The following is a 24,992-nucleotide window of genomic DNA, read 5'->3' as shown; positions in this document are numbered from 1 at the left end:
AGTCCCAATAAGGCAATTTAGAAAGAGGGAGTTTTAAACTAATGTTGAAGAATCATGCTTATGGCCTAATGTGTTGAAAATGCCTTTAATTAAGGTGTTTGGTCTGCCACTGATGAATAACAATATTTTTGAGCAAACTTTGGCCAATACTTGTGACAAAGTGGAGTAGGGTAGGAGTGGGGTGGGGATCAGCCATCTTTTCTTTCAATATATAGCTCAGTTATGTATGTAGAAATATATACATATATGAAGTCATTGGACTTGCCATTGAACAGGCATTATTTTACCATTTTTTTCTTTAATGTTTTCTAATCAAGATTATTCTAAATCTTAATTAGCTTATATTTTATTTTGCATATAGTCATTAGAATGCAGTTTTATTTGTAGTTTCTTTTAGAAAATGATTTCTCTTCAAATTACACCCTCAGATGCTACCATAGTAAAGGTAATAGAATTATAAAGATTTAATTTAAAGTCTATTTTGGGAATAGTCAGCTTCCGTAGAAGTAGCCCAAGGAAAAACTTGACCTGCAGAAACTTTATTACAAGTGATTTTGCCTTTTTCTCAGTTGGGTATTAAGTTGACTTTCAGATCCTGCCCTCTTTCTTACCACCAAGGAAATCATTTTGTCATGCACCACTGGGCATAAAATTTACAAGCTAATTTTGCCATCTGTTTTTGGAGTGTACCTATCCTCTCCCTTTTGACTTTTCTTTCTTGTTATGTTTTGTTTTGGTTTTAGTTGGTGTTTTGTTATGTTTTCCTAATAGCAGCCTTAACTAATATAACTTTCACGGGGCTTCAGAACCTTCAGTTCTCCCTTTTCGACACAAATTAAGGTTATACGTCTTTAAATGTTTCCCTGATGTTCAGTGTTCTTGTTTTTGTTGTTGTTTGTTTGCTTGTTTATATCTTAACGTTCTATTTATGTATAGAGCCAGTAGACACAAGTTTGAGTCCCAGTCTTGCTATGACATGATCAGATAGCTCTATTAGCACCGAACACCATATAGTCAAAATACAGATCTGCAAAGCTGCCACCAAGACTATCTGATCAACCAGTAGAAAACACCTACTTCTGAGCGCACACTTATGAATGGAAAGAATCCCAAGTGCAAATTTTCAATGACAATTTTGAAACTTTATGGTCTCTTGTCCTTGGGGAAAAAAGGCCAATGATTTTTTTCCTTGACAATTCCTTACTTCTAAGGGAGATTTATTGGTTCCTAGGAAATTTGCTACAGATTACTTTTTGTGGCACTTAAAACTTTATAGTTTTATTTTCTTTTAATAACTACAGAGCTTGTTCTGTGTGTGCTGCTTATCTTCATCTGTAGTTGTTTTACAAGACAAAAGGTTGTTCTGTTTTTCTGAATTGCCTCCACCCTAGTATATGGAATTACTAGAGGAGTGAAAGTTGTGTGATTTTTTGCTTGGAAAAAATTTGCACAAGAACATTCTTGTTTCTGCATTTGAGTAACAAACATATTCCGATTCACTTTACATTGGAAGTAAGGAACGTGAAAGAAAAAGCACATTCAGCTGAAAAAGCACAAAGAGGCATAGAAGAGTGAAGATCTTTGTCATTGTATGCCATGATTTTTAATGGTTCTTGGTTCAGGTGAGGCCAGGGCATTTTTTCAAGCACAGTCCAGCAAATACTTCACTAAACTGAAAGTCAGGTATGGGACTTTGTTTCTGTGTGACCTTGGGTACTTTTCTGCCTTATGTGGCCATGTGGCTTTAGTGGATTTTCCCTGAGAAGTGCTACTAAGCCAAAACCTTTACGTTCTTCGTCGCAGTACAATCTTACTATAATGAGGGTTTAATGCAAATACTGCAAATAGCTGACTCTTTGAAACATAGAAGAAATTAACTAAAATTACCTTGAAATAATATTCAGGATTCATGATTTTTATTTATTTGAAATTGAAGACATCAGTTGTAACTAGGCATTTCCTGATAAATAGAAAGTTCATATATGTACTTCAATGCCCTGGCACACTGCAAAATACCAGGTGAAGAAAATACTTGACTGAAACTTCTCGATCTGATTTTATACTAACACAAAGATACAAAGTAGTTCCTGATAACGAGAAACAAGATTAGGAGATGATTTGATATCAGATTGAATTTACCACTTGATTGTTTTAAATTTGCATTTAAAAAAAAAATATCTTACATGTAGCAGTTATTTCATAGGATAATCAGAATCATTCAGGTTGGAAAAGACATCCAAGATCATCTGGTCCAACCATCTCCCTGCCACCACCATCACCCACTGAACCATGTCCCTAAGCACCACATCCAACCTTTCCTTAAACACCCCCAGGGACGGTGACTCCAGCACCTCCCTGGGCAACCCCTTCCAACGCCCAACCACTCTTTCTAAGAAGTTTCTCCTAATCGGCACCATCTCCCACAGCAAGGTAGACCATTTGTTGAGCCATGTAAGATGGATGAATTGGAGATGAAACGGAGAAGACTGCTTCTTAGATCTGTGTTAAGGATGGGCAAAATGATGCTGGGTGTACTCAGTGTCTGCCTCCTTTGTCACAAAGGGGCCTCCTGTGATGCCAGCTGCCACCTACTGCGATGTCACCTCAGTGTACGCTGCCACCCACCCTATAAAAAGGGCTGCCCCGTGTCTGGCAACATCTTGCCAAGCTTCTCGCTCCTGGAGCTCAAGGAGACTTGGAGTAGCCAGGGCGCAGAGAAATCAGGCAGGAACTGCCAGCCTTTGAGCGGTGCACTGCAAAAGCCAAAGGATGGCTGTAATGTTCCGTCTGGGACGGAAGAGAAAATCTCAAGAAATGGATGACCTCAGTGGCCAACCCCCGCGGAAGCGTCCAAGACTGGATAAAATGGCGCAGCTGGGGAGGAAGAGGGAATCCACCGAAGACCTGGATGACCTTGACGGCCAACCCCCGCGGAAGCGTCCAAGGCTGGATGAAACCGTGCGGCCTGGGAGGAAGAGGAAATCCACCAAAGAACTGGATGACGTCGACGGCCAACCCCCGCGGAAGCGTCAAAGGCTGGATGAAACCGTGCGGCTTGGGAGGAAGAGGAAATCCACCAAAGAACTGGATGACCTCGACGGCCAACCCCCCCGGAAGCGTCAAAGGCTGGATGAAACCGTGCGGCTTGGGAGGAAGAGGAAATCCACCAAAGACCTGGATGACCTCGACGGCCAACCCCCCCCGAAGCGTCGAAGGCTGGATGATGCAGAAATGGAACTGGACCCAGCAACAAAGTTTTTGCGGACCATCAGGTGGTGGGCTGACATTAACAAAATGATGGCGATTTGGAACAGATATCCACCACCAGTGTTGGCAGAAGGCATCAGAGTTCAGCCTGAGCAGAGCAGTGTCCAGGCCACAGGCAGATGCCCGCCAACAGACTGCAGACCATCGCAGACCAGCAGGATGCAGCCTAAGAACAACGTCCGGGCCACAGACAGGCGCCCACCAATAAAGCTGGTACGGACCACCGTGGTGAGGCGTGAGGCCGATGTCCAGCCCAAGAACAAGCACCGACGAAGAAAATGGGGGCAGACCATCAAGGCACAGCCTGAGGACAGACTGGGGGAATGACAGTGGATTTACCGCAGGTGGGAAGCGGGGTACATTAGTACAGCTGGCCCCTGCTTGCCTTTCACTTGCCACCAATAAAAGACCTGTTATGTTTTAAACTATCTTTTTCATCACATATCCTAAAGTCCTATCCACGTGTTAATTGATGCTTGTTTACATTCTAAGGCTATTGAAGTCTTCTACTGGTGCAGGGAGGACCAACTCGTGTAAATTGAAAGAGTGCTAAGAACTGGATTTGCTTGAATACTCTTTTCCTAATTCTTCTATCGTGAAAGCAGAGAAAGAACACTACGGCTTGCAACTGCAATTTCTGCTTTAAGCAACCGACAAATGACAGGTTTCAGACAATGTGCTATTACAACTACAAGAAGTTTGTTTCCTTGCAAAAATGATGTAAAAATGAAGTCGGCATATATTAAAGTTTTTTCTATGTTCTCGTGCTTCTGTTAATGTTGCCTGTAGTTCAAGTGCCACAAACAACAAAAATCCTTTAAAACTCCATGTTCCTTTATCAAATTTTACCGTCTAACAATAAAACTTATTGCCAATTATGACAATCTGAATTCTTTTTCATTCACATACCATATTTCAGCAAGTGATTTTAAAACATGGATAAATAAATCTCCTTGGAAACATGTAAAAAAAAAAAAAAAGTAATGTAAATCAACAAAAGTGAACCTTGCATCCCTGGTCAGCGTAAAACAGGTAGTGGCAAGTGGGTTGCTGATCACTTCCAAGCAATCCTATTGTCTCTGTTCAAATTGAACATTGCACAAGTAGTACTCACAAAATATTATTAAAAATTGAATTGAATTGTTAACAGCTAACTGTGAAGCGCAGTCGGTATGCCCTCCCCCCCCGCCCCCCCCCCCCCCCCCCCCCGTGTGCTGATTTTTTGATTGCCTGGATGTTTGCATGATCCACCCATGCACTGTTATAAAGACCATCTACTCATACAAATATTCTCTGATCAAGTTCTACTGTTATATCCACTGACTTTCCATAAAGTCATTGGGTATTAACAAAGCAAATACAAATGTAATTTCTATTGGATCTCAAGGTTAGAGGCTAGGTATCAATATTTCATAGTTCTGTAATTAACTGCTGTGCCTCTTACAACAATCTTAATATGTGACAGGGCATTTTTTTTCTTTTTTTTGTTTTTAACAGTTGTTGACAATAACATTTCAGTCTCTGGGGAGAGCAGATTTGTTTGGCATTTTACAAGCAGTTACATTTTAAAGAATTATCACACAGAGAGAAGGCTGACATTCACTCACGTCCTGATGCTAAAGTGTATTTCAAAGCAAAAGCCGCATCAGCTGACTCCTGAAGGAAGATCACTTGTTTATTTGCAACAGGGGCATTGTTTCAGCAGCATCAGAAATGATGGGATTTTAAGACACAGCACACTGTGAATACATTGATTAACTTTTGATAAAACACTTGTACAGTTGTAGCAGAAGACAAAATGATTCAACAAACCACAGAGAGAGAGAGAGAGAGAGAGAGAGAGAGAGAGAGAGAGAAGGGGGGGGGGGAACACTGAGCTAAATGAGTGACAATGGGGCACTGAACAAGCCCAGTCTACCTTCTTCTTTCCCCATCCTATCTTTTACCCCACCCTATCTGCCCCTCAAACCACACACTTACTAAATCTAATGAGTAAGTTTGTGAGCTGATAAAACACTGACTGCTCCTCACTGACTTCAGGAACACATACCTCCTAAGTCACCCACTTGAGGAAATATATTGGTTAAGCTCATATCCTGTTGCAAGCGAAAACGCTATCCATTTTCTTGTGCTTTTCGTTCTGTAAGATCCCCAGGGTACTTCAGGTTCTAGGCCCTGTATTTTGGAGTATTTTCCTCAGTGACTGCTTACATGACTAGCTCTTTTTACTTAAGTGAACAAACATTTATCCTACTTCCCTGACGCTTGCCTTCTCCCCCTTCCCTTCTGCACCTCCTAAGAGTTTAACCAAGGTTTCCTGTACTCTAGGACAGACTCTTTGAAAAGTAGACATTAACACATTGGTTAAAGAAGCTCTGTCCTTTTTATTTGTTCACAGTTTACCTTCAGCAAAGAGGAAATACCCATTTGCTTTAGCCCAGCTATCACACACCTGGCGAGCAGAACCACGGCAAGCTGAGGAAGGAGGACGGTGCTCCTTCCTTAAAATCAACCATCCTCTGCTGGGATGAATACTGTAAGAAAAGGAATTTGTAACGTGAACAGAGAATGACAGGCATCTGAGAAAAGCAGGGAGCAGGCACATAGCTGTACTTTAAAGGTTGACAGCAAGATTTTTTCCAAGGGACTCGGTACAGACTACATGGAGATTTTGGCTGTCAAACATAGCCTCTAAGTTTTAAACTACATATGCCTTAGAGGATGTAAAAATTCATAGTCCTTACGTAACTATAAAACTTTGTTCCAGAGAGACTCTGTTGTTACGAGACCAAGCATTACACAACCACACTTTCAAGCAGTCTGTCCTTCATTCTCCAGCCATAATTCCAATTTACATAGAAAGATAATAAAGTCTTAAATCTGTGTCAACTTAATGCAATGCAGTCTCTTGGTTTACCCTGTCATGACTTTATCTCAGGGCATGACGGAAGTCTCTTTTCACCAGTCTATAATAAAAAACACTACCTTCTGTCCTGTATGTGGACTCTGTCCCCATTGGCGGCCTCTTGCCCCCTCTCAAATGAATAACAGCAAAACAGTGCTCCCTCTTCCTCCTGGCAGGGTGATAGGTGAGTTAACAGATTCTCCCCAGAAAATATGCCATCGAATAAATGCTTTACTTATATTTGCAGAGCAGACCATACTCTACTTGTTAGTCCAAGCTGTTAGTGGGTTCCAGCAGACGACATTACGTTTGTGAAGAAAATTCCGGGAAAGAGAATAAAAAGGGATATAATAAGATTGAACAGTCTCATAATAATGTTAGTCCATAAATTCACAAGTCCATACATTTAGGATTGGTTCTATTAAGTTAAGCTAGCTACTATCATAGAGGAAAGAAAAAAATAATGCCCAGTTATATGAAAAAAATGGCAAAATATATCACAAGAGCTGTGCGATCCAAAAGACCCTTTTTGGACCTCCTATCATGTCTTTCCTGCCTTCTGTTCAGACAAGTTCTAGCACCTCTGCCATTCTCCCCTGTTATTTCAACTCATTTGTATTCCTAACTCAGCACTCTGTCTTTCAGTCTTTGCAATTTATTTTTTTTCACTGCAAAATCAACTATTGGTTCTTCACTTTGAGCTGGCTTTCTCATTCTCTTCTGCATCTAGAATCTTATTTAAGCTCAGTTCCCCTCTCTCCATTTTCCACCTTCCCTCTACTGCTCTGTGGCAAAGCACATGCAGCAGGGAAAAGCACATAGTTTTGCAGTAGGTTTTAGACAGTTCTTTTGCAAAGTTACGTTTTCATAAATTGCAATTTCCAAGTTAAAATACTGCTTTCTGGATCATAAGAACTATTGCTGAAGATTTTTTTAGGGGTAGAGAGGCATCTTCACATTTTATGCTAAGTTAAATTAACTCTCCCATACTATACTTGTAAATAATTTTTACGTACTTATTTTAAAGTTACATTGAAATTAAGCCAAATTCAGGTTAATCTGTACCTTTGTGATACTCAATAAGCTCTAATGGCATCTCCAGAAAGAAAACAAAGTGATGAACAAGACAATCAGGGTTTACTACAGTTTTCCCCAGCATATGCAAAGGCAATATAACAAAGTGTGGATAATTTTTCCCTAACCTGAGAGATTTAGTAATCACATTCTGCTACTCTGGGGGCCTAGAACTTTGGTCACTCTGACCATTTTTACACTCAAATTTATTTGGGGAGGAAGAAAGAGAGTCATTTCTCTATTGATACCTTGGGTTCAATCGCCCATGCATTCAGCAAATTAGAATCCCAGCGTTTTATGCCATTTACAGCTTAAAAGTACTGAAATCTGTTTTCTGCCTGTCAATCGTTAGATTTTAAGGATACCTCCTATACATCCTATGAAACTGCTGTAACCCAGAATATGATGTCAACAGACCCTGTCTATAAGTAAGCAATAAATAAATAAATAAATAAAAATCAAAGGGTAAAGCAGTTTAAAAGCTTTCAAAGAAAGAGTAAGTAGCTTGGCCCTACAGGCTGGTGACAAGCAGAAACACATTGTGAAATAAACACACAGGACAAACTAGAAGTCCATAGATTTTCAATAAAAAATACACACAAAATCCTGGAAGAGTGTGAACAGAGGACTCTGTCTTCTGTGTGGGCACTTAGTTACATACCTAACTGTGAACATAGCCATACATTTCAGATCTGTCTGAATACTGTAGCCTAAGGAATTGCACATAATTTTAGGTGATGCTAAAAGCTAGTACATGGCAGAAGAAGCCTCCTCACCTTCTAAATGCTAAAATGAAGAAATTCTTTAAAAAAAAAAAAAAAAGCACCTTTAAAAAGACATGCCTGCTCCTCATTTTCCAAAGCATTTTGGGTAGAAATCACCAAACCCTGAAGAACAGTTTCATGTTTGCCTGAATAAGCCCTTTCCAACCCTAGTTTTCTAACCGGCCTAAGGGAGTTTGAAAACCTCATAGTGATTTATGTAACAAGGTTTACTCACCTCAACTATCAAGTACAATTTCTGCATAAATCAGTAAACCAGCATAGCTACTGCAACTTTCCAACCTTACACAGATAATTATTGCTTGTTCTTTATTTATCCAAAAAAAAAGCCCCTAATTGGCATATCTAATTTGTGACTTTCACTGACCAAACTAACATAGAAATTTCCACATGGTACAATTGGTCCCTTAGCTCTGCCTTAGTCAACTCTTTAATTCCCTCTTCCACTAGACAAACCCATTTTACAGGATTTACTGCTGAGAAAGACAATAGGAGCTTTTTTTGATAGTAACTGTATTTCAAAAACTGTCAACATTATTGCTCTCATGAGGAAGCCAGAAACTTAAGCTCTGTTTCTGTGCAAGACCACATTTATAGAAGAGGAAGTTAAAATAGGATGCAGGCTCATAACACACTTTTCAGTTTCATTATCCTTTTGTTGGTAAAAAGCAAGTCCCCTGGAACACATGTTCAAGGTTCCTGCAACTCATTACACCTCCAGCCTGGAAACTCTTACTGCAGGAATTGCAAGATAGCAGAAATCAACACGAGACGAAGAAACCGCATGTCCTTCCCTGTGAAAATCCTCACATCAGAAGTCATCCCTAGGTTTATAATTCAACTCATTTAATGGCTTCTTTGCACTACGCATAAAAATAAATAAATAAAACACAGGTGGTGGTGGTGGTGAATAGCAAATGGAGACGTAACGTTGTTTAGAGCAGCACTGTAAGAGTCTTAAAGGAAGTGACTAGATATTAAAAATAAAGATTAAAGGTTTGAAAGTCTTCTTTAAAGCAGAAGCAAAACAAGAAAAAAAATTACACTACTGTAAAAACACCAGGCTATGTTTGTATTTCAAGGTAAAATAAGTATATTCTTGAATTGCACTAAGACAGATGAGCAAAAAAGTGTTTTTTCTTTTGTCTTTCTTTCCATTCTCCTCTTCCCCCCCTTATTTTTTTTTTTTTTAACATTGGTTTTATGGCAACCAATCAATAATTCTGTCAGACTGAAGATGGAATTCCAAATTCTGCCATAGGAAGCATAAAAAAAAAAAAAAAGCCATATTGTTTGAGATCAGAAGTCCCCGTTCTGCAGAAGTATTTAAAATGGATGACAGTAAAAAGGCAAGAACAGATCAAACATATGAGTCTCTCTACTAGCCTCCTATTATTTTGCAGCTCAGATGAAGCTCTAATGGCTTTCACACAAATAGCTTGAATATTCTTCTCTGGTTATTCCTATCATATCTCTTCTTAAGACAGGAAGACCAAAACTGCACACAGTATTCAAGATGTGAACATTTATGCTACATCTATGACACTACAGAAGTCCAGAAGTCCTCATTCATGTTCTTAATAAATCCTAACACTTGATTTGGAAATTTTTGATGATTTCTCAACACTGAGTAATACAAACATTAAGCATAAACCCCAAATACCTCTTCCTAGTCTCCTTCTGTAAACTGAGTCAGGCTTGCTTTATCTTCCTTCCATGCGTGTGTACCATTTCAGACATATGCTGAATTTCGTTACGCCATTTTATAATATAGTCCCACAGTGTCATAGCTCTTCTGAAGTTCTTCAGCTGAATAACTTGATTTCTTAAGCAAACTGTTTTTCATTTCACTAGTTACTCTCTCTTCAGGGCATTAAAGAACATATTAGATTGCAGAATTTTACTACTGACTTCCATCTGTAGCAAAAATTTGCTGTTTTAATATCTCCTACCCTTTAGCTGCTCCACTTCCTTACAAGTCTTTTTAAGGGACTCAGCAGCAGACTTTTGGAAACCTATGAAGCCTCCATCGATTTAATTACCCTTATGCATATGGCAGCTAACTCTTCCAAGCTCTCCAGTAGGTTTTAGAGTACAATTTCTCTTTAAGAAAAAAAAAAAAGTTTACTTTTTCTTAAGTAGGTCATATTTACTTGTGTATTCACCATGTCTTAATTATCAGTTCTATCTTACCTGATAACAGCAGGATGTCAGCCATGGCTTGTAGTTTCCTGGATTTCTCCTAAAACCTTTTCTGGCATCACAGTAATGTCTTACTTAAAACTGACTTGGCACTGAAGACACAGAAAAATTCTTATGTTCATTTTCTCATTTTTTTCCCCATTATAATTGATATAGTTTATTTTCAAACTGATCTTTAATGACTCCCATTCAAGAAGAGATACATCCTAAATGTTTCCTCGGTTTCTTGTAAGTGAAGACAGAACAGTGTGTGTAAAGATGCAAAGACTGATTTCAGTTTCTCTGCAATGGCTATAGGGTCTCCATTGCTCCGTTTTTACCTTTATCCATCAACCTTATGAACTTGCTTTCTGACATCCTGCCCTTGAAGTACAGAAGAAAAACTTGTCAGTAGATTAGACACACTTTGTCAGTTGTTCTTCAAAGCATTTTTGGCCTGCCTTATGTTTTTTAATGTTTCGTCTGCCAGAGTTTCAGAATTTATCTCCTTTAATGTTCTTCATTAAAGACAATATTTACCCATGCCAGTTTCCTATGGCTCTTTTTGTAGACTGTTTCTAAGTACTCTGTGTGGGTACAATCCCTAACCTCAGTGCTTTAGATGTGTAAACAAGGCCACTTAATGCTCAGAGAGGAAAGTGTCCAACTTTCTAGTGTTGCAATTAGAACAGCCAGAAGAACAGACTAGTAAGTATTTTAAATACAAATGTGAATTAATTAATAAACAGGGCCAGACAAGCCATAGCTGATCAGGTTCTCTTCTCCTCCATTCCCTAAGTTATTCCAAGACATTGAATTAGAATAGGAAATGCTAAGAGCTTGTATTCCTTTTAGCTGCAAATTTCTGTCTTGAGAGTCCGTGATATTTGATAGCTGCTAAATCCAACGTGACAACAGATGATATCAACACCGAGGTGCACCACTGTCAGTATGCTTTATAAGCAATAAACCACCAAGCAGACGTAAATTAATATGGAGACTGGGCTTTGATCACATTGAGAAGAAAGCTATATGTAACTTACAAATAAGCTACAAATCCTGGCAATATGCAGCAGTCTCTCATTAACTCTCTTGCTCTGAAAATACATGGCAGGTGTGCGTGTTTTGCTTTAATTTCATAATCAACTGCCTTGCTTAGAATATTCAAGAAATACCCCATATATTTTGCTTACTGATTCTTAAATCACAATAGTTTTTCTACATTAGAAAATAAAAATTACACAAAATAGTAATCTATCCTGATGATAATTTCAACTGCGAAGGAACTATTATTACCTTTGCAGAAGTCCTGGTTGGTTTTCTACTTCCAAATACAGATACTGCACATGCTTATTTCCAAGCATTTTGGATTTCAGTAACAATTCAGGAAGTAAGAAAAGAGGGTTTTATACATATATAGATATATATTATATATATAAATATATTTTTATATATATGAATAAAAATCTTGTTTTTAAAGGGAACTTTCAGGAAAGGGAAAGCGACTTTCTATACTTGAATATAAAATACCCACAAAAACCTTATGTCCAAATATGTCATGGATATAGGTCTACACTTGGCAGCTATTAGTGTTTGTGTTTTCAAGGGGATGAATTTAAATTTTCCATTGTATTTGGACACTTGAGAATACAATTTGAATGATGAATGCTTTAAGCCTAAACTTCCAGTATAAATTAAAAAAAAAAAAAAAAGGAAACATCAGAAGTCTAGGCTGCCTCACTGAAAATCTCAAAGTGATATTGGCCAATGTGTTTTATACTATTTACCATTTAACTTAAGCTTTCAATAGTGTATTTTTGAAAATGCTGTGGAATAAGATTGCACAATTATTTCAAGTGTTCTGGACCTTTCCTAATCCTGACCATTATGAAGAAGGCTACAGAACATCTCAAATATTTATCTTGTGGGAAAGACCTGACCAAAAATACATCAAATTATTTTTAAAATATGTCTAAGGTCAATCCATATGGTAATTTTTCTAGTTATCTTGCTTGCTAGCCTTGGGTGAAATCCTTTCTCCAGAGTCTATAAATGTTGAAATGAAACAACAGAAAGTAAAGCCAAGTTACATGGTTTCAGGTAATTTGGAAGCACTTCAACATTTTTAATGAGTCAATTGCAATATATGAAGAGCAGGCATAAAGGAAATAAAACTATTTTAGGAATAGGAAAAGTGACAATTTTAACTTGAAGATCAAAACATGGTTGGTCACCTTCACTTTGAATACTGCAGCTCATTTCTACAGACAGAAGGGCAGATGTAACCACAGTACATAAGACCATGCCTGCGTGAACCTTTTAGAAGTACAAAATTTGGAAACAACTTTCTTTTAAAGGTCTTTTCAGCAGGCCAATCACATGCATTAGACTACTTATTTTCCTGAAATACTGCATTATTTTTTTTCCCTTGAGCTTGCTAGGATTTTGAGTTATGAAATCATACCTCACCTCAACTTCTGAAATCTCTTAGGAAAAGAGCATGCTAACCTATGAAATAAATTGGATTACCTCCCACAGCTGAGAAGGATGAATCATTTATTTGATTCATTTCTGTGGATGCAACACATCTGTGTAAGCAGTTGCTTACTTAGGATCACAGAACTATCTAGGTTGGAGAAGACCTTGAAGATCATCAAATCCAACCATTATTCTAGTTTACCAAGCCCCATCACTAAACCTTGTCCCTTAATGCCACATCCATGCATCTCTCGAAAACCTCCAGAAATTGGGAACTCCACCACTTCCCTGGGCAGCCCATGCCAATGCTTAACCACACACTCCAATGCACCTCATAAGCCAATGCTGTATTGGGCCAAGAAAATTACATTTCAGGAGATTACACTATGTATTAGGCAAATACTTCAATACTTGAAAAATTGTTATTGCTCTTCTTGACGCTCTTACACATTTTCTTCTAACACAAATCTGAATGAAATGGTTACCAGGAATAACCTAATGAAATTTGTATCAAGCTTGTTTAATGAAGGTATTTGAACTGCTCTTTAAGTGAAAGCTGTATATAGCAGCAGTCTATACTGCTACAAAACAGAAACCATTTTTAAAGTGTGGTATTATCTAAAAGTAAGAAGTTGGAAAGAAAGCATTCAGAAATTTTGTATTGATTGTGCTGATTATGAGTGCATACTTCATAATCTCTTCAAGGTAATACTTTTTTTTTTTTGTATATATGAAGTTATTTTACTGCAATACGTGTACCTTAATGCTGGTATTTAACGTTTTCACTTAAAATTGGTAAAGAGCAAAGATTAACCACCCATTCAAAACTTAGTGGATTAAGTTTTAATAGCTACAAAACCCACAAAACAATGTTTATAATGCAGAGTTCAGTGAAATGAGTGTTTTAACAGCTTTTTCAAATTAAGTCTGAGAACATCTATATCATTTGTATGACCCACACTCGGTTACCCTGCAAACCGGGCATGATATTTTCAGCAGTCACTATAGCAATAACTAATTAATTACTTTTAAACAGCAAAAAGGTGCTGCACTAAAAGTCATTTAAAGTATCCTTTTCTAACTATATCCCACTGAAGCTTCAACAGCTTTTTTTGTTTTCTAATTAAAAAAAAACATACACACTTTTGATAACAGAAACCCACTCTAAAATTTTGATGAAAAAGAAAAAAAAAAAAGTATGTACCTGAGACTGAAATATAAGTAAAGTGATTTACAGTTTAAGCAGATAAGCTCATATAGCCTACAAGATTTAAAATTGGTATAATAAAGCACATACAGCTAGCTGAGGCTTAGATTCTGCAAATCACATTACAGGAAAATCAAATTCATGACAGGAAGCATTATACCCATTAGTAAATGCTTGTAGGATTATACACAGAATTTGCTTTCCTGTGAAATGCATGCCTACAGAAATATGTATGCTTTTTGTTGTTTGTTTTAAATTGATCTTATCATGGCACCAAGGACTAAAAAGAGATCCCCTGCCCTCCAGATAAAAATTCCGCTAATGAATTGGGAGTCACATCTCGTTGTCAGCTTTATGAGCTCATGTGAACACTGCTCATATCTGGTACCATGGATATCTTCAAGATCAAAACAAGCTCAAAACGGCCAAACAAGAGACCTAAGGATCAAATTAAAAAAAATACCTAATATCAATTAGTACAGCAGCAGCCTTAGGTGCAAGCACCAATAAACTTTTTGTATTTACTGCAAGGAAGTCTTTCAGGAAAGAAAGGTCACTCTCAGAATATTAATTTATCAGGTGGGAATCGGTCACTTTTAGAGTATATTGCAAATAATTGTAACAATTAAAATAAGTACTGATTTTTGCACTTGTACCTTAGAAAAATACTTTAATCATCTGTTAGTTAGAAACCAATGCACAATGCACACCCTTCTATTACCCACCTTTGACTCCAGGTCAGTAAATATTTTAGTAAAGTCAACTCATTGTTACTGAGAAGCATAATTTTAAAAAGTAAGAGACTTGACTGTAAGGTTATTTACAGTTGGGAAATACTAAGCAGACTGCAGTATGTATTTTTCATTTTTTGTGTGCCTCTATTAATTCTACTATTACTGTTGAGGGAATAGTTTCAAGCTAGCAGATACTGAAATTAATTTAGAAATGTATAATACAATCCCTTTTTTTTTCAGACCGCTGCAAGTATTTGAATTTTATTTCCACTAGAAAATGCATTTTCTATGAAAATACAGCTTTGACATAAAAAGGGGGCTTTAGCTATCTGAACTTACCAAAACATACAAAGGAAAAAAACAGTCACTGCAGAAAAGCCACAACTACCTGCAGTATGTTTCTAGCATCCATGTTACATAGTTCTGTATATGCACCATCTATTACAAGGAAGACTTCCAGGAAAGAAAGGTCACTCTCAGAATGTTATTTATTTACCTGATGGGAATCAGCCATTTTCAGAGTATATTGCAAATAATTGCAACAATTAAAATAAATACCGATTTTTGCACTTGTACCTTAGGAAAAAAACTTTCACTGATTTAAGAACTAAAAAAGGGCGATATTTCCAAAACTTAGCAGAAACACTGAAGATACTCTACTTGCAATTATAAAAACTGTAAGGATAAAAAGATCTCAGAAGTTTTCAGAAGTTGTAGAAAGACGAGCATTTTCTAAGACTTCAGGACTCATAAACATGTTAGAATGGCACAGAGTACAAATTCTACCTCAATGGAAAGCAGCAGCAGTCCATTTCACAAAACCTCAGTAATTCCTATCAGTCCCAAGATGTCCAAACAATTTATTTGTTGACTGTGTCATGTCAGGTACATTAGTATGCACTTGAAGGGAAGAGGTGATGGAATGGGCATGATGTTAAACTGAAAGGGAGTCTACAGCCATTTCTGTCCCATAGACCTGAAAGTAAATCCTTTGACCCCAGCAGTGATTTGGGGATGTAGGTTAGCACAGGTGGACAAACCTAACCCCAAAGCTGACAAACAAAAATGAATGCTTGCAGTTCCTACACCAGCACTGTCAATCCCTGATCAGCCTTACTAGTTCATGAGTGAACGACTGCAACACATGGTCACTGCCTGTAGGAGCAGCTGAAGTAAAACACACTGAATCGTATAATGCACTGAATTTTTTTTATTTTGAAGATAGGATGCTTTTACAAGTGAATATAAGTTTGAGAGCTAATCTTGGCCGTTTTCTTTTCAACCTCCTGATTTTAAGATGAAAAGTTTATATATAAAACCTTCAGAAACCAATTTAAGAGGAGACAACACAACCTTTTTCAATTCCACTTTCCACTGTGCCAAAGTTCTTACACAGTGTTTATACCCTAATAGATAGCAGTACACACTATGTTCTTAAGCATATTTTCCCATTTCAGCATTTCCTCTTGATTTCAACAAAGCTAATAAAAAATATATTTTTCTCAAATCCCAAACGAATTGTATTAGAATTACAGTTTTTGACAATCTTAGTCATTTACCCTTTGCCACCAAGATGGAAAGGAAAAGGAGAAAGATGTGAAAAACTGAGGAAAGCTCACATATGCTTCTAAGTCCTCATATTCCACAAAAAGTATGGTGGAAAACACAGGACTTCATTCTCCCAGGAGAAGATTTTTGGTGAGATTAATAATCTAGTTGTGTTGCAAACTGATCATGTGTACAGAAGCCACCAAAATATAACTAAAGCAAATGAAAATTCAGATCATATGGAATGCATTAATTCATATGTGTACACATATCAGGATAATGTAGACATCGCAAGCATGGGAATTGTAAACTGAAAAGCTGCATTAAGGAGAAAAAAGGATGGGGAAAATAATACTTGGATTCATTAGATTAGCAAGTAGTAACTTAAATATTTTTAGAACATCTCCAAGAAAATTTACATTCTGAAGCCACATAGATGAATACAAGAAACTCTAACAGAAGCAAATTCCATCAAAAGACAGAGCTCCAGAGCTTTCTCTGAGTAAACAGGCTGCCTCAGATGAACTCAGGACACTTATGTTTTCTGATGCCTGAGGAAGGCTAGTCTCCAAAATTCTAATTCACCTCCTTTATTTCTTGAATATGCATTTTCTCAAGTCAATTTAGTATCACCAAGAGGTGACATAACGACAACTTCTTATATTGAAGTGCTTCTTTTTTTTTCACAGTACAGGCACAATCCTCGCTACACTCTGTGGCTGCAGTATTTGTTTTTTCTCTGAAGAAGTTGGCACTTTTAATACATATAGCACACTGTTAATATGAGTAATTTCTTGATGTGAATCAGAATGGACTTACTACAATAGATATTAAAACAAACAAATAAAAGCTTGAGGAATTATTTTCTAACCTAGTTATTCCTACATTCATATTTATGTGAGCTACTGAGGTTCATCTCCTGGACTACTGACCCCATACAAGTATAAATTCTGAGGTTCTGCCAAGTCTTTGTCATAGCGTATTATTTTACACAATTCCTGAAGCTAATGTCTTTAATTAAAGAGAAGATAAATAAGAGTTTAATAGTTCTCTACTTGATCTTGAGACAGTCTATTCAATGTGAAAAAAAGAAATCCAATGAGGTGACACTGAAAAAATCTCCCAGATCTGAGGAACTTGGGATGAGTCAGTATTAAACAACTTGGCTCTATTTTCCAGTCTTCAACAGGACGCTATCTTTCAACATGATGGCTCTCTAGTAGTCTTAAATAAAAGCTCTGAGAGAAAGAGAAGCAACATCTGAATTAATAGTTCACCATTTTAGAGGTGGTCAGAATTATAACTCAGCACCACAGCATTGCTGACAAGCACTCTATTTCCTTTGTGCATCTGAGGTTAGAAAAAAAAGGAAGAATAAAAAGGCAGATGATTACTAGAAAAAAAAAATAAGGCACACACCTTAGACAGAAGTAACTTAAGAATTAGGTACAGTAAAAAATATAACCACTTTAAAGTATGATGTGGAAAAATAAATGAAATCCCATCACTTTTTCTACGACTTTTATTGTCTTTTTAATATAAATAAAGGAACAAGTAAGTGTACTAAATGCAGCCTACTTCTAATCATAGTAATGAAGTTCTTTGTTTCTCCCTCTTTTTAAATTAAAACTCAGTTTGAATTAGAATTTGACCAAAATTACAAAATACTAAAATCCATTTACTAGATGTCTTAGAACCCAAAATAACCTCTGCTATAGCTAAATTCACAGAAATTAAGTCAGCATATAAATGCCGTTTATCAGAGGCCGTACAGACACAGCTAGAAAAGCTGCAGAAAGGGTGGCTAAACTAGTAGTGAGTCTTCCTTTTCCAAATATTGTGGAGTTATGTGGAGATGTATGGGTATGTAATCAGATATATAATCAGTTACAACGGTGGGAATGCCCAACATCTAGAGGTGAACCATTTCAGAGTGGTACAGTGACACAGTAATTTATGACAATCACAGAGTGCAGTTACAAACTAGGAGTCCATCAAGCATGTGCAAACCAGAAATTTTCAAAAACCCGGCCATATCTCAAGGAAGCAGAGAACAAATCACTTTTCATGTCGGACACTGCCCAACCTCACTCTAAACATCAAAGATGCATTTAATATTTTCAGATTAGCAGAATTGTCATCCACTCTTCCTTGAGTATTGCTTATAAGGAATAATCTCATTTGCTTCAGTTGTTTTTTTCTGCAAGCCTCTAACATGAATCAAGATAAAGATAAGCTTGTGTCTTAACCAGCTGTTGGCTGTAGTTGCAATAATACTGAATCTTGTAATGAGCTGTCATGAACACTCAGAAATACACAGTGCTCATGCTCCTTCCCATAGAACACCCCCAAGGTATTCCTGTGCACAGTCATGGCTTTCTATAGTCCTATTCTGGGGAAAGGTGAGGTTGCACCCTGGAATATGTGCAAAGTTTGTAAAGTTTCCATTACACAAATGCTCAATATCATTATGAAGATTTGTACCTTAATTCCCAAGGCTTTCATTGAGACAGCAACATTTCCATTCCTGATCGCTACCTCACACAGACAAGCCAAGTACACAGAAAATCTTACATTTTCAGCAATCTGTGCAGCAAAGAGAATACAGGGGTGGAGAGCTTAATTAAGTGATAGCAGGGAGAAAACTGGGACAGAATACCCTGTGAGAAAACAGATGGCTAATGATGAAGAAAAAAAATATTAGCATCTGGATAATATTGTCCAAAGTGATTGTGATCTTCTGTCTGCCACACATATCTCCCAGTAGATCCAAAGGTATCCACATCTGTCAGTTTTGAGGCAGTCTTAGCACCCGAAAATCTAAGACTGTCTTTCAGATTTGAATATAATGAGTTCTTTACAAAGTTCTGAAATCTACCTATCTCTATGAAAAGGGCTTGTGGAAGCCACAGGCTCCAGAAGAACCAAAATCATGGTTCTGAGGCTAACTTTCAGAGGAACTGCTGAAGAATCACATAATATGAAGTTTGAAACATGCCCTTTAGCATAAGAAACGTTTAACAAGTTGTCCAACATCACAGAGGTTTTTTTTTGCTTTCTTCAATATTAAAAAAAATGTTGACTGGATAGTTCTTACCCCTCTAATCAAATGAAGATGCAGCCATCATGCTTTAGGAAGTGCAAAACTGATGTTAATTTTTAAAAGAATGTTTAAGATCAATATCTCATTTTCTATACTGAAATGTAAAAACTGAACTGAGGTTTCATTACTGAGCTCATTGTTTTATTAATCTTTTACTACATATCTAAATTCACAAAAGATTACTAACTAGGTCAATGATTAGGCTTGTATATTCTTTCAGACACTGGAGTATAAAAAATTTAAAATGTCCTTACATTTTTAACACAACAATCCATTTGTATACCCAGATAACCTTGAGAAGACTGCATGAGATTAACTGGGAACTTTCATTCACCCACATCTCACCGTTTCTGCACTGTGCTCCTTTGTTCTTAATAGCAACTTACTATTCTTTTAGCGTTTCTTTGCATTTGTAAGATCTAAATGCACATGGTACAACACCTTTAGAAAGCAAGAAAGCACAGTTCCCTCCGAAGTAATTCATGTTAAAAGAATCAAAGTGATACACTGAAAGGACTTCTATCTAGCCTCCTTGGCAGTCCGTGATTTCTAAGGAGATCCGAAACGTAATTTGTGTGTCTGATACTTCCTCTGTCCCCAGAGATCCAGAGCTCTCTGTTGGGTGTCTATGTTCCTTGTACACTTGCTAGACAGTCTGAAACCTTTAAAGTAGGCTATCAGAAAACCAGTACATTAATGGAAACACTGATCTCCCTACACCCTTAGCCAATCCTCCTGTCCAAATCCACAGTGCAGTTTTTGATAGAAGTCCACGGCAGAAACCTCATGAGATAAGCGTTATCAAGCATTCCACACCCAAGTTTTTCTCATAAAGAGAGAGAGAATTCATGTCTCTTCATGACACAGCTAGGGTTAACGGGAACTCTGCTTCTCTGGCCGGTGTTTCTACTACAGACCTGCTGGTAAGAATTCTCCCTCCTCCCCACAGCACACCCATCTTCAGACTCCTTATGGAAAGATGACGCAGCCTAGGCTGTACCTCATCTTCACTACAAAGCTCAGTAACTCTGGAACAGATTTTATCCTCCAGGCTTAGCTGTCCCTTCGCCACCCCGCTGCCCCCCAGAAAAGCTTTGCTGAAGTTTTGTCTTCACTGACACAGAGTGACGACTTTGAAAGAAACAGAGATGAAAGTCACATAGTGGGAAGGGAAGGGAAGGGAAGGGAAGGGAAGGGAAGGGAAGGGAAGGGAAGGGAAGGGAAGGGAAGGGAAGGGAAGGGAAGGGAAGGGAAGGGAAGGGAAGGGAAGGGAAGGGAAGGGAAGGGAAGGGAAGGGAAGGGAAGGGAAGGGAAGGGAAGGGAAGGGAAGGGAAGGGAAGGGAAGGGAAGGGAAGGGAAGGGAAGGGAAGGGAAAAAAGAAAGTCATCCCAATCTCAAGTTCCAACGCTATGTTTTCAGAAATGACTGCTATCCAATTATGTCTACACATGGGTAAAACCACTGCCACAAAAAAAGCAAACTACTCCATTTCCTTCCCTACCACCAGTAATTCTGGCTGTCCTTTGTGTTTTGAATTCCACTTCCCCCAGACTGCTATTAATGTACAACAGCAATTCACTTCCTCTCACCAACAAAAGAACTGTTATTAAGTTTTAATAATATTTACAAAGATAAATATAGCCAAAATAATTTACTGAAAATTTTCATTAAGTAGAATTCCATTCTCTTCAGAAATAGCTGTGACATATGCACGATACTGGAGGTGAAGACAGGTATTTCATACTTCGCTATCCTAACTTGAAGTACAACGATCTTTAAACTTTTTTCCAGTATTCCCACCCTTACACAAATATGATGTGGCTGCATGCATAAAATATTAATGTTACCACGGAAACCATCTCTAAAAAGATTAAAGTGAGGATATAAGTGAGGATGGTATCTGTAGATTTAAAAAAAAAAAAAGAAAGAAAAAAGGAAAATCTGTTACACTGTTCCATGTCCCACAGATGTTTTAAGATGTAATTTTTAAAACCAGATCCACAGAAGATAATTAAGATAATGAGTGTTTTAAATTTTCCTTCATGATACTATTCTGAGTTTTTTCATTGAAATAAATATTCTTACTGTAAGTTAAGTATGTTGGTAAGTGTGCTGTTACACTACACATGTTAACCTCCCTCTTTTTCTTAGCAGTTCTAAGAGATCATAAGATTGAAAAAAACTGTGACAAGAAAAAAATATATATACATACATATTTTTTTAGGAACATTCAGTAGTCTCCAACTATTAAGGAAAAAATCTATATACGATGATAAATGCCAATAGTTAGTTAACCCTCCAAGTTAGGAGAAAAACATCAACATATGAATATTCAGATTGAAAACTATGAAAACAGGAGAAACTGAAAGTACTTTGACCAAAACGCACATACAGATACTCATGCATTTAGAGACATAGTGCTGCACTGGGAGAAGCACTACATTGGAAGAGATCTGTTTATATGCTGCTTCTTTCATTCCTACCTCTATCACGAAAGAGACTCTAACTTTAAACTTGCATTTCTAAAGTGAGTATCTTCTGGTCTTTTTTTTCCCCTTCCAAGCTTTCTGACTCATTTGTTGTGATACTTGATACTCAAAAAGTGCTAAACGTGATTATTCTTAAATATTTTTTTATATATTATTATTAAAACTACTAATCCAGGAACTTCTTGTGATAGATGCAGTTGAATTTGATAGTCTGAAGAGTTTCTTTGGTATTTGGAATATATGACACCGATAAAACATAAATCATCCTCTAACTAAGGATTGTCTTGCATCTGCCCACCTTTGGAAGAACAAAAGAACCTCTAAAATAAGCTATGCCAAGAGAGGCTAAAACATTTTTTCCCCTGAATACAGAAAATAGTACCCCAAATTTGTAGGTTACAACCTTTAGTTGTGGAGCAGTAAATTCCATCCGATAAGGGTGAAATATTTTTCCTCTGGTATATTCTTGACCTAGTCAGGTATGCAGAAAAGGAATCATTCCAACACCTTTTCACCTACCCTGTTACATCTTCACCTAACAACTGGGGTTCATTACCAACTGCGTAGTTACACGTGCCCTGGCAATGCTAGGAAGGAGGCACATGGAGGTAGTCGAAGCATCTCTGAGGCAGATCTGAGACAACACACGCTAGAGAGAATTTGGTCCAGCTCCATACTGTGTACTTACTAATAGGGAAAAACATGTTGCATCATCTTTAATTTTAAGAAGAAAATAAATAATAGTTACACACGACAAATTGCTGGCCAGGCCAAGTCAAGCCACAGACCAACATACTGTTAATCAGGCATAATCATCTCAAGAGTATTGAGTAATCAGTTCAGTCTTTATGACAAAGTGACCCATGTGACATCAGAGGAAAAAATAGGATTGGCTTATGAAGTCATTTTACGTTTCCCATAATTGCACATAAAGATTTACTGGCTACTTGAAACAAGACGAACCCCCTGGTCAGAGGTCTGAGGTGCATAACCCACCCTTGCTCACAACTCTACAAAACTGTTAAAATTAGATACACTGAAAGCTTAAAAAGTGAGCCTATGTGACCCAACCTTCCTAGGAGGACTACCACTTTATTCATGAGAGGTACTGCATCTTGCTTCCAGCAGGATAATGGTGGAGGCTTTTAGAATTAACATTTCTACTGAAACTGAGGGGAACTTGGGAAGAGTAGACACTCTAGTTTTCCTCAGGGCCAATAACCTGCTGTACTATTTCAGGGCTCATTCCTAAACTTGTCATCCTGAATGCTCTCACATTCCTGACCAGTTCTCCTGCCTGATGCTGATACACTCCTACCTCACAGTGCACACACTTCAGTTTATCCTCTCCTGAACCTACATGGTCCCCCACTCTTCTAGCTCACCTATTTCTTCCTTGTCCACTCTCCCCAACACACTTCTTCACTTGAAAGCATGTACCACAGAAATTCAGAGTATTTTTTTCTTTATTTATTTTCAAAATAATGCCACCCTCTTTACTTCTACAGAGATATGATGTGATTTTAAAACAAATCTGAGACTTATGCATAATGTTTGGCCAACGCTTCCTCTGTCTCAGTGCAATGTCCACATTAGGTACAGATCTCAAACAACAGAATGTTTCTGAGATACACCAGTTCAAGAAAATTATTTTCCCTTACCTATTGATTATCTTTTCTTAGCAAGATAAAGTCTGAGAATTCTCATTACTTAAATACAAGTCAAGTTTGCTCAGAGTTATTATTATTTGCAAGGAAAATCATACATCATCTATCCTTGATGTTTTCTATCCTCCAGCCTTAGAGGAAGGGTAAATGTAATACTTATTTTCAAATCATTACGCAATAGAAGTTAAATGCAGGTACCTATGTTTGAGCAATGTTTATCAGCACATAATTACAGACCTTGTACACGAATCCGACAGTGCACCCCTCCTATTGCGGTCCCCTCTTTGGTTCAGGTCCCAGTGGCTGTTACCAGAACTCCTTGTTTTTAACAGCTTTACTCCTGCCACTAAGCTGCAGGAATTGGCACTGTTTCTACTTCCTGAATGCTGCCAAATCATCCCTAAGGCCTGCTTATCTCCAGGGCATGTAACAGTATCTTTGAAGAGCAACCTCAGCATTTGGGATGCACCTCATATTACACAAACTAATAGGTTGTTCATATAATGAGAGAAATTCTTACTAAACTTAGTAGACTTAGAGAAGTTCTTAGGGTCTCTTCACTCTAAAACTTTTGATATCATTTTAAACTACAGAAAATGATTATTATGATTTATTTTGAATATATTCAACATATGGGCTAAAAGCAAAGCATAAGGAAATTCAGTAACTATACTAACTGCTCTAAAATTTATATGCAAAACGCCAGCTGCATGCAACTCCTCATATCTTTTATTTGCTGTTCAGTAAAGAAAATTAAACATAGTCTTTTTAGGCTCTCAGAACTCACAGCGCAAGTGAAATTTTAAGATATCAGAATAGCACTCTTGCCTATATTCTTGACTGTGCTCATGAATGTTAGCACAAATGCTTTATAGCTGTTGGTCCAAAAATCTGCAACCTGAACCTACATAAGTACAGCAGGAACCTTACCATAGAATTGTGAGTTACTGTGAAAAACAAACCAGTCTATCAGTTCCAGGCCATAGATCTGCTCCTAGATCCCACTGACTTTGAAACTCTGAGTGACAGGAGCTGCTGACTATCATTGACACGGTTCTCAAGGTGGCTTCTGTATTCCTGGCACTCGAAATCTGCTGTCATTGGCGTGTATGCCAAGAGCTTTTTTCCCAGTATCACAATGTTCTCCTCTGCAAACTAACACAGACCTAGGAATAACAGGCAAAAAGGAACCTCTATGTAGAAGGACAATAGAAAGTCAAGACAATTTTTAAATATTACTGCAACATTTTTTGACAATTAAAAGGCAAAACACAGTTGTCAGGCTTGGTCGACCTATAAGGGAAATTTCACCCATCACAGGTAAAACTCTGGCATTTATAACCATCTTTTGTTGTTGTTGGGACAACAATATCCTATCCAAATTACCACCATCATTTTTATTTTTATTTTTAAACTAAACTTAATTACATGTTTGGGAGATATACAGAGTCATGACTGAAAAATTTATTTTGTCATTTGTACAAAGTATTTTGTACTGCTGTGAGTCACTGTCTTCAGCAAAAAGACTGCCACTATAGATGTATCCATAAATAATAC

General features: G+C 37.5%; 1 protein-coding gene and 1 long non-coding RNA gene across 2 annotated transcripts in view; both read right to left on the bottom strand.

Moving 5' to 3' along the window:
- EYS (eyes shut homolog) overlaps positions 1-24,992 on the bottom strand; it is a 959,435-nt gene that overhangs the window by 337,956 nt on the left and 596,487 nt on the right. The gene's annotated exons all lie outside the window — the stretch shown is intronic.
- LOC308191589 lies at positions 5,762-11,233 on the bottom strand. The gene is made up of 3 exons (XR_013948154.1): positions 10,222-11,233; positions 6,253-6,341; positions 5,762-5,801 (listed from the first exon to the last, which is right to left on the bottom strand). It is a non-coding gene; the product is annotated as an uncharacterized lncRNA (long non-coding RNA).

This window comes from Anser brachyrhynchus (genome assembly GCF_964034855.1).
Source record: "Anser brachyrhynchus genome assembly, chromosome: 3".
NCBI lineage: Eukaryota > Metazoa > Chordata > Aves > Anseriformes > Anatidae > Anser > Anser brachyrhynchus.
Note: the sequence above shows the minus strand (reverse complement) of the source record. Positions and strands in the feature narration are given on the sequence as shown.